Raw genomic sequence first — 15,666 nt, forward strand, 5'->3', positions numbered from 1 at the left:
AGTATTCCAGGAAGACTTGGCACTAGTTAACCCACACTTACATTTTCTCCTTCTAAACTTTTCATCTCGTCATATTTACATCTGTCCCGCACCAGGGTTTTCCATGCCACCGACTGCTTTCAAAAAGGATCAGCATTGTTCATGAGAAAAATAACTCATTAATCTACTTTGGCATAGAAATTAAACTTGAGGAAAGGCGAACCTATTTCTGGGTGCCGAAAACTGTTGTCCCACGCCTGATTACTCATTATCAACTTGGAAAATCCAGAAGACTAGAATTCAATCCTCCCCTCATAGGGTTAATTTTGAACAATTGTCCATCTCTGACTGTATATGTAATATATAATACCTTGTTTGCCAATGTGCATATTTACAAAAACAACCTGTTCCCTAACCCTGACACATGGCTATATATGGGCTATGTAGGGACATCTGCATCAGCTCCTACTGATAAGCCAGTATCACTCTCTAAAATGGACAAAGTACTACTTAAACAAAGGCATCTCAAATAATTTCTAGTACTCTCAGACACTGCAGGCAGACGCTCTGTGAGAGGTTTTCCAAATTAAACTCAATATATGAGAAAAGCTAACCTTGTTTATCTTGCCTCACTCAAAAATTTTCTTACTGTTGTGGACTTCAGTAGGAAGGCAAAGACAGCACTGTGATTGGGGGGGCTCTTGGGAAGCTAGGTAAGGCAACCGGGATTGACAGGGAGACAATATCTTCATATGGATATTCCAAAACCACAGTGAGGGGATCTGATCAACTGAAATATCTATTTGCCTTCTATGAATTATCTGTAAGAGATGCAGACTCCTAATAGGGAACCCTTTGGCTTTCAATCTGCTAATATGAGTTACAAGCCTTTTTTGATACAGGTTAAATTGAACAGTGATGAAAGTCTTCATAATTATCTGAGTCCCTGTCATTTTCTTCCATCATACGCAAGACCGTGATACTCCAGTGAACCCCTATATTACAGACAAGTCCATTTCTTCATATAGCATTCAGACATATAAGTTTGAAAATTAATTTATTGGAGTGGTACAATAAGGTTTCAAATTGATTAATTGGACAGGCTGCTCTGATTTGAGTGAACTAGTCAACACAATGAAGAAAAGTGGAAAAGTGTTGTGGCTGGCTTTCATTTCAGTTCCATTGCCCTGATATTTACTGAGTACCTGCTATGAACAGGGAGGTTATAACGTGGGTTTAGAAGTAGGGTATAAAGTCCCAGCCTCTCGATTTATTGTGTACCCCTTTGGATCCTCAATATTTCATCGTGTTTTAGATAGCTACCTCACATAACAATAATGAAGCCCGGATGGTTTAAGGAATATGGCTATCCTCGATAAACCACACATTAGATGAATGTGGAAGCTCATTATTACAGTCAAGTCAATAGCACTTTTGCTGTTAAAGTTTTCACAGAACTTTCCAGTTAACTTTTATCCTGAGTGACTTGGGAGGCCAGTATAACATGTAACAATTTCAACACGCAGAGCAGCACCAAAATTCACTTTTGATCACTTCAAATTAAAAACCACCACCATGATCCTGTTTAGAACATGATTTTAATAATTTAGGGAATCATACGTTCCAGTACTATATCAGCAAAAAACCTAGTACATAATCTCAGATGCCACTGCTAAAAAAATTAACCCGTTTACTAACTTCCATATATCTTGATATACTTACTATACATGTGTGTACAGCACATAGATGAATATATGTGTACTATATATGCCTACTACAAATTCCTTCAAAGTTTCTTGTTAAGACCAGTGGTGAGAGTGGCGATACCGGGACAGTGGAGGGAGGGTGCGGTAGAAAGGGGAAACCGATGACAGGGATCTACATATAACTTCCTCCCTGGGAGACGGACAACAGCAAAGTGGGTGAAAGGAGACATCAGACAGTGTAAGATATGACAAAATAATAAATTATCTAGGGTTCATGAGTGAGGGGTAGCAGGGAGGGTGGGGTAAAAATGAGGAGCTGATGCCAGGGGCTTAGGTGGAGAGCAAATGTTTTGAGAATGATGAGGACAATGAATGTACAAATGTGCTTTATACAATTGATGTATGTATGGATTGTGAGAAGAGTTGTATGAGCCCCCAATAAAATGATTTTTAAAAAGATTAAGAAAGAAAGAGATGAGAACATTAAAAAAGATAGAAAAGATAATAAAAAGGAAAAAAGAAAGCATCAATTGAGAGTGCCTCTTCTGATTACTTTAGCAGGTATACATCCATAAGATTTAGATTCCGCATAGACATTTTGATTACCTTGAAAAAGAATTCACATAAGTTCATTCCCTTCTTCCCATCACTCAAAATTGCTAATATTCTGAAATGGCAAATAATAATATGGCTCATGGGCAGTGGCCTTGACCAAGGAACTTGTGATACTGAAATTTTTATTCCAATATCTAAAGCCACACAGAAAATAGTTTATCAGCCCTGTTTTAGCTAATCAAACCTTTTTATATTTTATACATAATCAAGAATTAAGTACTTTGATTCACATGCCAATTTAGTCACCACTGTTTGCAGCTTTAGTCACCACTGTGTGTCTCATAATACACTTGATGAATAGCCTGTGGAGCAAATGGAGGGCAGAAGACCCTGTTCTCTGTCTTAAAGGAGCTGACACTAACTTCTTTAACTGATAACTGCTTGAAGTCATGATGTCTTAGGCCTCAGATTCTCTAATATGGGTTTCTCCATAATGTCCCATCTATAGTTTGGTGATTGGATCGCCTCAACTTAGAGCTACTTAATGCATATAGTTGTCCTTCCAACTTCCAGGCCTACCTCTTTGTTAATCGCATCATTTTTAACCAGATGTTGGTGTTTCTGAAATGAACTTGAGATTGCTTAGATTCTCAGGATGGTTCCATTATAGACTACCTCTACAATCTCAGCTACCCATACATCTTTTTTTGCATATAGTTTATTTCTGTCTGTTTTAAAAAGCAACATCTAGCTAGTTGATTCAGAATTTCAAAACTCTTACTTACGTTCATTTACAAAAACACTTCTAAATATAACTGTCCAGATAAGTACATTCCCCGAGTGCAGCTATCTGACGCTTTTTTCACAACCCATATTTAGAACAAACTCATACACATCTCTTGCTTTCTCTGCAATTCAAAAGGATTTGGTTCCACTTTCCAAGATAGAAAATAAAATAATTTCCCTTCCTGTTAACTGTCCCTCTCACCTTTCCCTCCTCTCTATTTCCTCTTCTCTCTTTCCCAAATACTACTTCTTTGTGTTTTGCCACTTTTGTGGTCTTGGCTTTTAGTAAATTGGCCCCTGCTTACTCTCCCTCTCCCGGACCTTAAAAAATCACAGTCCCTTCAGGAATTTCAGGTAGCCTACAAACCCAGAAGAGAATGAAAATCAACAGAGTGTGTGTGAGTATTTGTGTTGCGCAGCATTTCCTTCTAAGATTACTCTGGCACATTTGAGACATCAATCTCCTGCGAGGAAACGGAACTCATATGCGAGTTCAAACTTTGAAACATGATGCTGCAGTTAGGAAGGTGGCTCGGTGTTCTCTGGCCAAGGTATGATATGGCACTATAAACATCTTTAGGTTTCAGCATTGAAGATGGTCTTAAAGTCAGCTGTTTCATCATTCTCCATGCTCAAGAGCAGCCCAGCATCGCTATCTCTTGAGCCAATGTCCTGGATGTAAGAGAGTGATTCTAGTGTTGAAACACTATCTATGGCATGTTCTTCACAAGACAAGATTCGCTGCATTGATTCATTCAACCATCTCTTCCATTTTTCCAGCCAGCCAACTACCTAGTCTTCCAATCTTTCCATCCAGTCATTCAAACATCCATCTGTTCATTTGACAAATATTTATTGAGCATCAAATATTTGCCTAACACTATGTTAGGCATTTTGGAGAATCAGCGATAAATAAGATACAATCCCTGCTCTCAAAAAATTAAACAAAGGGAAACAATCAACGATAGTGATTCCACCTTCACCTTGAAGGATAGATAGGAAATCCCTGGGCCAGAGTAGAGTGAGACAGAAGGAGAAAGGCATTCAAAGCAAAGAGCACAGTTTTAATAAAGGCACAAAATATATGACATTTGTCCTTGGGGGGTTGCAGAGTAACCAGTAGCTTAATACTACCAGGACATTGTCCCCAGGACAATGGGAAAGGCATGCTGGAGCCATATTGAAAATGGACTTAGTTATTATGCCAGAAAATTAGGACTCTGATAGTTGAACTTTTGAGACCAGTTAATAGACACGATTGCAGACTGTGCTTTTTTCTTTAGACATTTAAAAAACAGAAACTTGATGAGAGCATGTATGTTATTGGCAATTACATAAAGTTTATAAAGGAAGACATAGACCAGTCAAAAGAAACTACTAGCATCCAGCTTAGTTAAAACTCGGGGATCGCATTCCGGGTTTCTGGGTCTAATTGCCTCCATTTGGGTTTTGCCTTCAAGTACTAAGTACATATATTAGTCCTACTTTTATGCAAGCCAATTGCTTTAGTCTAAAGCAGGGTTTCCTGATGTGTGCTCTGAGGAGATTAGTTTCATGGTATGCTCCTTGAAATAAAGTTTCCATGGCCAGCTAAGTTAGGGAAATCTGCATGGTGTGATTCGGCTCAAGAAAATTGGCAATGCCTGATATCATACAATTGACTCTGGAGAGTTCATGCCTGGTACCATGCAATAGTCCTGGACGCTGCAATAAGGTCATCTAAGGAGCTTTACAACTCAAAATTCTCAAACTTAATTGAACCACATAACACTTTTTCACGTTACACCAGTTAACATCCTATAAAACTATTGTTCTTTGGAATAACTTGGCTAGAAATATTTTCTCTATAAGCAGACAATTCCCTTAGCTAGGTCATCGGTTATACAGATATGCTTCCTTGCTCACCAACAGAATCAGTTAAGAAGCTCTTAATGACCAGGAGTACAGTACTTTCACCACAGTCTCATTTCTTATAAGTATGAACCAGTGGCTACTAATGCCGCTTAAAATATCTTTTCTGGCTTTATAGTAATCCTCTCATGCGCAGAAATATAAACTTTGCCAAATAGGTAACTCAATGGTCAAAGGCCATTGTGACTCGAGGAGTATGCTAGACAAATTATATCTGAGGAATATGATAGCTCAGAGTCATGCAAAATTAGTGCTAAATATTTTCAATATCTAGACAGTCTAACTTAAAATGTAATCGTCCTTTAGTAATCTATAAGACTGGCATTCCAGCATCTACCCAGACCCTCACCATGGTGCTAACACATAACTTATTACTACAACAAAAGACCTAGAAATTATAGATTCACCAAGTTTCAGTCCTACTGTCCACCCAACTGTTGAATTCCCGATACCTTCTTTTGGGCAGCAGGAATATCATAAAACATTATCAATGTGGAACAGTCACTGGATTACTTCTCATCTCCTTTGACTCTGAAGTATAGCCCTAAAGGTCCTCAGGCAGGAGCTGCAAGCTTATGCCTCAATGTGTATGCTGCTACTACCCACGTACAAAATCTAGATACTCAGTGCTCCAATAGATCTGTGTATTTTAGGCGTATAACCACAGGTCAACATTGAGTTGATTCGGACGCATAGAGACACTGTAGGTGAGGACAGACTGGGCCTTCTGGGTTTCCAAGGCTGTAAATCTTTCACCACGACTCATTGAGGCATGCACAAAGGAACCATATTGTTCCATAAAGTTTTACATGAACATGTACAACATGTGAATCAGTCCTTAAAATTCTCTTTTTTAAGAAGCCATTTAGCACAATGGAAATAGCATAATAGGTCCCCATGTAGACAGACCTTGTTTCTAGTTCTGACTGTCACTTACTATATCTTGACCTTGTGAAAGTCATTAGCTCTCTCTGGGCTTCAGTTTTCACAACTACTCTGTAGTAATAATAAAATCTTACTTAGAGAATTGTTCTAAATAATTGAAGAAATTAGTATATATAATTGTTCTAAGTAATTGAAAAAGTTGGTATATAGAAGCACACAATGTATAATCATAGTACCATCCATTCATTGTTGTCTGCATGTGTCTGTCTTTGTGCTCTCAGACAGCAATCGGTTGTTCCTTTGTGGCTTATTCTTTAGTTCTTGTTCTCCAAATCACCCTTCAATCAACGCTGTAAATGTGTTCTCTGTAGGCTGTCTCGTCATCTTCCAATTGGTTGCGTATGTATGTGTTAACCCTTAGGAGGAAAAATTCATCTGGAACAGCACATACTCATATGTTATTGTCTGACTCTGAACATTGTTTTTTAAAGAGCAATGACTATGAGTAAGTAAGTCTTTGCTAGTTTCTGCATGGCTTTAATGAGATTGTTAAATTCCATTTTTATTGTCTTTCCCCACCTATTCCTACCTGTTTTGTAGAGAGAGGCATACACATATTAGTATAATAGGCCTGTTAGCATAACTTTTCAATAAAGTTAGAAAAGAATGAAAAAAACATCGCCCAAGTAAACAAATGTCTCTGCCTCTATCTATCTCACCTCCTTCTTTAGGGAAAGAGAAATGGAAACCTGTAGTCCGCAATGGCAGTTATCCCGTAGCCCTGACTTTCATGCTGCTCCCTGGGCCAGGGAGGACTGTGGAGCCAGGCGTGTGTAAGCCCATCCTTAGACTGCTACACTCCACAGTGTCTCTCTTTCGTATTAGAAAATTTCTGGTTTGGCACTTTCAAGAATCCTAAAACGACCAGACACTGAAAAAAGACGGACTGACTTCATTCAGGGTGAGGGCTCTAGTGGGTAGCCTGGAAACAGCTGGAGTCTGAAGCTTAGAAGCTTAAGCCTTTGCTCCTCACCACAGATTCTGGAGTTGAGACTGGGGATTATTGTCTTGTTTGTTAGTGACCCTCGATGGAATTAACAATGGTATTCCCCTACATCACAGGGCTGTTGCGAGGACTAACTTTCAAAGTAATAACAATTAGCATTCATGTGGTCATGAGTATCATATTTCCTGTAAATTGGGTTGACATGATAATGCTTTCGATTGTTCTTTACCATATGTGATGGCAACGAGGCACTTACTGAGATGGATGCAGTGAGTCTCTTGCTTAGTCCCTCCATGGTGTGCTGCTGAGAGAAGAAGCTTTGGTTATGAGACTCGAGGTACCAAGGAGGAGCTCTGCTGGGGTTACCTTGGAAAAGAAGCCATTTTGCCAGTTTAATGCTCATGTGGCCATGATGAGTAGGTCCTTTGTCAACTCATAAATTTCTCCTTATTTCCATTCTTCTGGATCTCCGCCCAGGGCCCAGCCTAGGTTGTCCTCATACCCAATCACTGAGCTAAAGGTAACAATGGATCCACAGAAGTTCAACAAACAAAAACCAAATTCCTACTTCTCCTGGAAAATCTGTACCAAAAGAGGCTACTGGCAAGCCCCTCTCTTTAAACAGAGCAGTAGACTAAAGTTAGAGAGTTCTCTATTCCCTATTCTCAAAGTTAAAATGGCACTGCCTTTCAGGAACCATTTATATTGAAAAATCTGAGCTTCAGTGTCTATTAATCTTCCATTTGAAGTTAGGAAAGCAGATCAGCCTTTACTTCTTACTCCTAGCCCCACACTCTTCCAGTGTTAACTCACATTATATTCTCCTCTCCCTCATATTAGAGGTCTTGTTCGTCTAAGCCAGCCTCAAATGCTGCATTGGTGTAAGAAGAGATGCCCTTAGTGTGTGATATCTTGTTATATGTTGACCATGCCCTCGGAACCTTCATATTGAAACCAGTTTCCATCTGGAAGACCAAAATCTGTGAGGCTAGGAACCAACAAATTTGAGAGTCAGAAGCACTCTCCCTGCCTTGCCTGGGGCCTGCCTTTCCCACCCTCTTATTTTTCCTCTGGTACACACATAAACCACACACACTTCTTTCTTCTTCCCCTGTCTCAATAACATTCTGGTGAACAGCCAAAGAGGAGACCAACCCCCTCCTTGGGGCAGAATTTTATTCTTCAGGCCAACAAGAAGTTCCCTAATGTGTATTGAAATGCTAATGTGCTTTATTTTTTAACTGCTTTCTATTTGTTTGAATGTTGCATATCTCTGCTAGTAAATTTTCCTTTAATAAAGCCATTAATACACCAATGGTATTTTCTTATTTACAACAGACTGACAGAATTAATGCTGTTAACATTGGCTCTTTTTTTCCTCTTTCTTTATTCTTTTTCTTTTTTTCTTTCTCGATTGCTTTCCAGGTCATGCTGACCTGTTCAGCTTGGACTGTTTCACATTTGTTTTTAATGTCAGTTAAATGTAATTGTAAAAGCATGTATGCTCTAAACTCATGTGGTTACTTTTTCCAGTGGAAAAGGCTGGTATTCGAAAGCATTTCCAGGCTTCGCAATTTCAAATGAGCAGGTTTTTGATAAAGACCTTATACCCCTCCTTTGGGATGGCATTTGGACAGTGAGCCCTTTTTTCTGGCCCAGTAGTCAGGGGAAATTTGGAAATCATTTTTTTTGCCAGGTCTATTGCTTTGGCAAGAGTGTACAGCATTGCATATCATTCTATTATTAATTATATTTACTCCTCCGTGAACTAAAATCCATTAAGCTAAATTATCCAACATAAACATTGAAAGAAAAAATTTTATATTCTTGCCCTTGGATATTTGTCTGACCTAGGATTGGATTGAAAAGATGATAAGGGAATGCCGGGAGGACAGGAGAAACCAATCAGGAGCCTTCTTGCCTGAGGAAACTTGATCTGTGCTTATTAATTCTACTTGGTTGTACCCCCTACTAATTTCTCACCACGTGTCTGCCAAGGACTGTCTCTATTCTCTGCGTCTTGTCCCTGTCCTAGTTCTTTTCCACGTTCTCCAACTCCCACCAGTGACCCTCCACTAATATGCTTCACAACTTAATGAAGTGAATAGTACTACAATAGAAGGGTGCAGTGTTGATTCATTGATAACATTCTCATCTTTCATGAGGGAGACCTGCATTTAACTTTCAGCCAATGCACTTTGTACACACCCACTACTCATCTTTCAGTGAAGGTTTACATATGGCTTTTATGCAGAACAAGTTTCAGCAGAGCTTCCAGACCAAGACAGTCTAAGAAGAAAGGCCTGTCAATCTACTTCCAAAGACTTGCCATTGAAAGCCCTATGGACCACAAAATATCATGGGGATGGTAAAAGACTGGGCATCACTTTCTTACACTTCGTTTCATTTTACATGTGGTCACCATGAGTAACTTTCTGGCAACTAACCACAAAAACAACTTCCTAGAAGTTAGGATATGTGGTTCTAGTTCCAACCTTACCACGAAATAGCTGTGTGATCTGGTTGTCAGGTGCCATCGAGCCATTGTACAACCCTGTCTATAATGCTTGGCCTATGCTTATTGATTCTACTTAATAAGAAAGAAAATTAATTCTACTTAAACAAAACCTATACTGCCTGCTCCTGCATCAACCTCACAAATGTTATGTTTGAGCCTAACTGATGCAGCCACTATGTCAATCAATGTTGTCATGGGCCTTCCACTTTTGTGCTGCCTCTCTATCTACCTTGATTTTTTTTTCCAGGAACAGGTCTCTCCAAAGCACATTATAGGAAGTCTAGCCATTCTTGCTTCTAAGGAGTATTCTGGCTGACTAATTCCAAGACAGATTTGTTTGTTCCTTTGGCAGTCCATGGTATTTTCAGTGTTCTTCACCAATACCATAAATCATTCATAATGCTTTGATTATTCATTGGACTTATTCTTGGCCTTCAGTAGTCTACTACTCTTTAAAATGAAGATTTATTTGGAAGGTTGGGAAGAGAGAGATAAGATCCAGGGATTTCAGAAATTGTTTGCTTGTTTGTTTTCACTACAGTCTTTTCTTGAGAAAAGAAATCTGACAGGCCCACTTGTAGCTACAGAATAAAGCACTATTCCTTTGCTTTTTAATAGAGGTAGAGTGGTTGGAGCCATATTCTTAGGCCCAGTTTGCCTCCTCTTAGGTGCCCCTGAAGAAACTTATAGAACTCTTGAGATTCTATAGGTATGTTAGACTAATATCAGTGAACCCCTCTCAGTCTGATTTTCTCTAATAAAAAATTTAAGTTCTCTGTAGGTCTTATTAGCATTTTCAGAAAGACGTTCTCCTGCTTGGGGTACAAGGAATGAAGTGGAACTGTATGAGGCTTAATTTATTGATCACAGAAAGTACTCCGTGCTCAGCACTTTGCATCCACTCCCTTAGGGAAAATCACATCGGTCTACTATTAACTTAGGATTATGAAATCTTGTCAGTCTGTCCCACTGGTCCTCTATTTTTGGCTTGATATCCATTGTCCAAGATTGGAAGGCAATTCTTCACATAGTTTGTCAACCTACGCAACTTTTCAGATTTCTCGCTAAAGAGTCATTCTTAAACAAATCCCAGCCTTCCCACTGGTATACACTTTTATAGAATTCAGAGCACTTTCAATGAGATCATTTAATTTCCTACACAAAACTCTATGTGTAGTCAAGTCAGATCATCCCTATTATCTATCTGAGACAACTAATGAGTAGGAGGAGTCAAAGGATTTTCTTTTCTAGATCATTCTGAGTATTATCACCAATAATAATTAACCCTTTATTTTGAAGGACTTTTTAGAATTTTAGTATCTTACTGAATCCTGCCTGCTTGAAATCAGAATCTGCTCTCTACTCTCAGACCACAGTACCTATGTTCCTTGTAACAACTTTATATTGCAGACAACCCTTTATGTTACAGATGGGAAAACTGGGTTGCAGAGAAACTAAGTCTTGCCCTAAGTCATTACAACTAATAAACAATAGTCAGGGTTCCAACTGAGATAGGCTAACTCCAGAATCTTAAATACTACCTTACATATTTATAGAAAGAAACTTAGAACAAAAAAGAAAGATAATGTTTCTGAGATCACGCAATGAGCTCCCTTGATTTCTTTGTTCTTTTTCATCTTTTTATTGGGGCTCATACAACTCTTATCACAATCCATACATGCATCCATTGTGTCCAGCACAATTGTACATTTGTGACCATCATCATTCTCAAAACATACCCTATCTACTTGAGCCCTTGGTATCAGCTCCTCATTATTTCCCCGGACTCCTTTGATTTCTAACACAATGTTCCTCTGATCTTATAATCACCAGGAGATCTCTAACTCTAATCCTCATGGATGGAAGAGTGTCTGGATGAGTTAAGGAAGAGGCCAAAACTGACTTTCCCTAAGAAAAGCAGTTTAGCTACAGAACTCTTCATCTAGAGCAGTGTTTACTTATAAATTTAAAATAGAATGCCCTAGGCAGGACATCAATCACTGCCACTATCTTCACCTCTCCATATTTATGTTTATGGGTTATATTACTCATTTATATATCTGCCTAACTAATGAAGCGTTTTGAGTTTGTGATAAGGCATTTTTAAAAGTCACTTGCAAACACATATTCACATAAGTACAGAAGCCTTCTGGTTTCATAAAGAATTTGCAGTTCTGCATCAAATACTCTATTCTGTTTGCTCAGCATTTAGAATCACACTAAGGAGTAGAATTTAGTTCTATAGGATACCATGTGCTAAAGACACTTCATCATTGTTTCGCATTCCGTGACGCTGACCTTACCATTCCTGCTGTTTCTGGTTCTCTGTCAGTCCTGCTTCTCTCCCTTACACATAACTGTGTTAAGTGACCTGCAGAAGTAAGTCTGCTGTTTAGAACAAATGGCAAATGGAGAAACTATTTTGGAGGACTTACTATGTGCAGGCATTCTCTTCAATTTAGTTCCTGTTGATGTCCTGAAAAAAATGACAGAACTTCATTTTACAAATGCATGAGGTGAATCTTGGAGAGAGAAAAAAAAAACACCTCAGTTATTAAGTTGATAATTGATGGAACTGCAAGTTAAACCATAGATTCAAATTGACTTAAAAGTTATTTTCCCCCCGACACCACACTTCTATAAGGAACTTCTATTAGTTTGCTATGCTCCATAGCAAAGTACCATAAATTTAACAGATTACAACAACATCCATCTATTAGCTCATAGTTCTGCAAGTCAGAAGTCTGGGTACAGCAGGCGCTATTCTTAGCGCAGAGTATCAAAAGTATGAGATCAAGATGTTGGCCAGATTTCTTTTGAATCTAGAGTTCAGGTCTTCTTTCAAGCTCACATTACTGTGGTAGGATTCAATTCCTTGCATTGTAGGACTAAGGTTCCCATCCCATATCCTGGCTGTCAACCAGGGGCAGCACTAAGATTCTCGAGCCCAACTCCATTCCTTGCTGTGCCCCCCCCCCCCAAAAAAAAAAAAAAACCTTCAAATCTGAAAACAGAAAACCGTTCTTATATTGCATTAATCTCCAGAAAGGGTCCAGTCCCTTTTAAGGGTAGATGCGCTTGATGAGGTCAGGCCCATTTAGGGATAATCTCTGTTTCTTAATGTCTACTGAGCTGGGACTTTAATTATGTATGCACAGCTTCTTTACAGCAGGGCCTACAGTAGTAGGTGGATAACCAAAAGGTGTGTGTATACCAGGGACTTGGGGGACATCTAAGAAATTTGTCTGCCACAGAAGGATTCCTTTATATTCCAAAATATATTGGGAAGTAAGACAAAGATAAATATTCTTGACCTTGGGTAGAGGTACTCAAACTTTCCAAAACTGGAAAGTTCACCTTACCTTCCTTTTCCTCAACTCATAGGTGAGAAAAATCATATCTCGGGGTTGGGTAGTGGAAAAAGAATGATCCCTGAAGTGTGCACAAAGATCAGCGAGGTTAGAAAAGCTACAGATTGATCACAGGTGCAATTCTATGAATGCATCATGGAACCTGATTAAACTTTTTTTTTTCTGAAATGATAGAGACGAGTTCTTCAGAGGTCTAATGCCAGAGTGATGAAAGTAGAGTTCCAAAAAATAGGTGCATAAGCGAATGTGGCAAAGAGAGAGAGGATGATGCCCAGCTATCAAAATATATAGCGTCTGGGGCCTTAAAGGCTGAAGGTGAACACGTGACCAACTTAGCTCAGAAGCAACAAAGGAAGAAGCACGCCAACCTGTGAGATCACAAGGTGTTCAAAGGGATCAGGCATCATCAGAACAAAAAATTTTTACCATTTGGAGATCCAAAGCCCATTTGTAGGCTACTGGAAATCCCCTGGCAGAGGGGTCTCTGGAAGAAGATGAGCCAGTCAGGGTGTGATGTAGTAACGATGAACAAGACAACTTTCCGCTAGTTCCTAAATGCTTCCTTCCCACCCCACTATCATGATCCGAATTCTCCCTTGCAAGTCTGGCTAGACCAGAAGATGTACACTGGTACAGATAGGAACTGGAAACAGAGAATCCAGGGCGGATGATCCCTTCAGGGCCAGCGGTGTGAGTGGCAATACTGGGAGCATAGAGGGAGAGTGAATTTGAACGGGGGAACCGATTACAAGAATCTACATGTGACCTCCTCCCTGGGGGACTGACAACAGAAAACTGGATGAAGGCAGACGTCGGACAGGGCAAGATATGACAAAATAATAACATAAATTATCAAGGGTTAATGAGAGGGGTGGGGGCCGGGAGGGAGGCAAAAAATGAGGAGCTGATACCAGGGGCTTGGGTGGAGAGCAAATGCTTTGAGAATGATAAGGGCAATGAATGCACAAGTGTGCTTTGCACAATTGATGTATGTATGGATTGTGATAAGAGTTGTATGAGCCCCTAATAAAATGATAAAAAAAAGAAAATAGTGTCTAGGCAGCAGGATCCAGGCATTATATCACACTATGTACTCTAACTCAACCCCCTTCAGGAATATCTAATGTGCAAAAAAAAAAAAAAAGTGGAAAAAAAAAGAAATCAACGTTCCAATGACTTTTTAAGGTCACTCTTCTCACCCCAAACTCTAAATACCATTCCATTTAAATACACCAATGAATCTCTGCTTTAACATAGTGATTGGTAGGTTTGAACCTCCCATGAAAGAGTTGAATCTGATTCTGGGGCTCAGGTGTAGGGTGTGAGATGGAGTGGGGAGGACTTCATGGAAGCAAACAAGACCTTGGGTTTTGAGTAACAGCTGAGACTAGCAAGTCTCATTGTCCAGCATTCCAAGTCATCTAGCAGCATATTGGTCTTTGCAGCTGAGAGAGAACAGGGAATTCCCAGCAGAATGAATGGAATCTCATTTCAATTATGTTCAGTAGAGCCACCCTCTTCAGGCAAAGGAGCCAGAACACCTGGTGCAGCTTGGGCCACTGTGGCCCCAGGCACAGTACATTGTACAGGTCCTGGAGGCAGGTGGGAATGTGGCCTCCGCTCCTCAAATAGATGCTATATAGAAGTAGAGGAGGACAATAGGAAAATATTAGGTAAGTTCTTCTTATTGACACAACATAGAGAAGGAATTATTTTACTTTAATGGAGTCTCCCCACAATCTCTGTACATATTGATTTTTCTTGTAATGAATTTGCTTAGGTCCACAAGTCATTACCTCACTAAGATCTGAGTCAGGGAGGGTGGGAGGGCCCTGGTGCTAAGAGCATACCTCGGTTGTTGTTCTGGTACCAATTGCTCTGTGCATCCCTCCATCTTTTTTAGAAAAAAAAATCTATTAATTCATCTGGATTCTGTCTTATTTCTCAATAACAACTACCCTAGAGAACGGTTTAGTAAGTGTGTCCCTAAGTGGACAATACTGTCCATTGGGAAGTGGTTCTGGGGAAGACTGAAAAAGCAGATACATACACTTTATCATGGATTATGGGTAAAAGTCTTAATGGCCAAGGAAGTACTGAATATTACTGTTGTTGTTGTTTTCTGAAAAGCAGGCAGTAGGTCAAATAAGTTTGGGAACTCATGGTCTATATTCTTAACACTGTTCAGTAGAACTCTCTGAAATGATACCTATGTTCTTTAACTGCACTGTTCAATATATTAGCCACTAGTCACAAAGGGTTATGTATTGGACTACTAACTGGAAAAGCAGCCATTCAAAACCAACAGCTGCTCCTGGAGAGAAAGATGAGGCTTTCTGCTCTCATAAAGAATGACAGCCTCTACTCTGTTCTATAGGATTGCCTATGAGTCAGAATCCACTTGATGGTCTTGAAGGCAGTGAATTTAGTTTTGGATTTGTTTATTTGTTTGTTTTGAGCCACATGTGGCTATTAAGCACTTGAAATGTGGTTAGTGAGACAGATTAATTATATTTTGCCGTTTCATTTCACTTAAATTTAAATAGCCGACTGTGACTACTGTACTGTCCGGAGCAGGCCTAGAAGGGACCCAGAGAGGGCAATAGTGAAACTGTGTGAGTTCATAAAAAAGAGAGCCAATATGACAAGATATTCTGAATTAAGAATAAGAAGCACAAGTTCTGGGTGTAGCTCTGTTGTTGCTAGATGATTTTACCCTCTCTGGGTATCAGCTTCCCCATTTCTTATTTGAAAGATTTGAACTAAGCACAGAAGTCCCAAAATGGTGGTTAAGGACTGAATTCACTTTTAAAATACAGATGAGTTTCAGGAAAACTTTAAAACATGATATAACTGCCTTCCAGAGGTGCGTCTGTATGCACACATGTATACATGTGCCACGTGGAAGGGAGAGGGAGACCACGAGTGACAATCTCCTACTCTTCTCCT

The 15,666-nt window shown here is 39.5% G+C and overlaps 1 protein-coding gene across 1 annotated transcript in view; it reads left to right on the forward strand.

The window, feature by feature from the left end:
* Positions 1–15,666, forward strand: part of AR (androgen receptor) — a 286,547-nt gene that overhangs the window by 237,976 nt on the left and 32,905 nt on the right. The window lies entirely within an intron of this gene.

This window comes from Tenrec ecaudatus, chromosome X (genome assembly GCF_050624435.1).
Source record: "Tenrec ecaudatus isolate mTenEca1 chromosome X, mTenEca1.hap1, whole genome shotgun sequence".
Taxonomy (NCBI): Eukaryota; Metazoa; Chordata; class Mammalia; order Afrosoricida; family Tenrecidae; genus Tenrec; species Tenrec ecaudatus.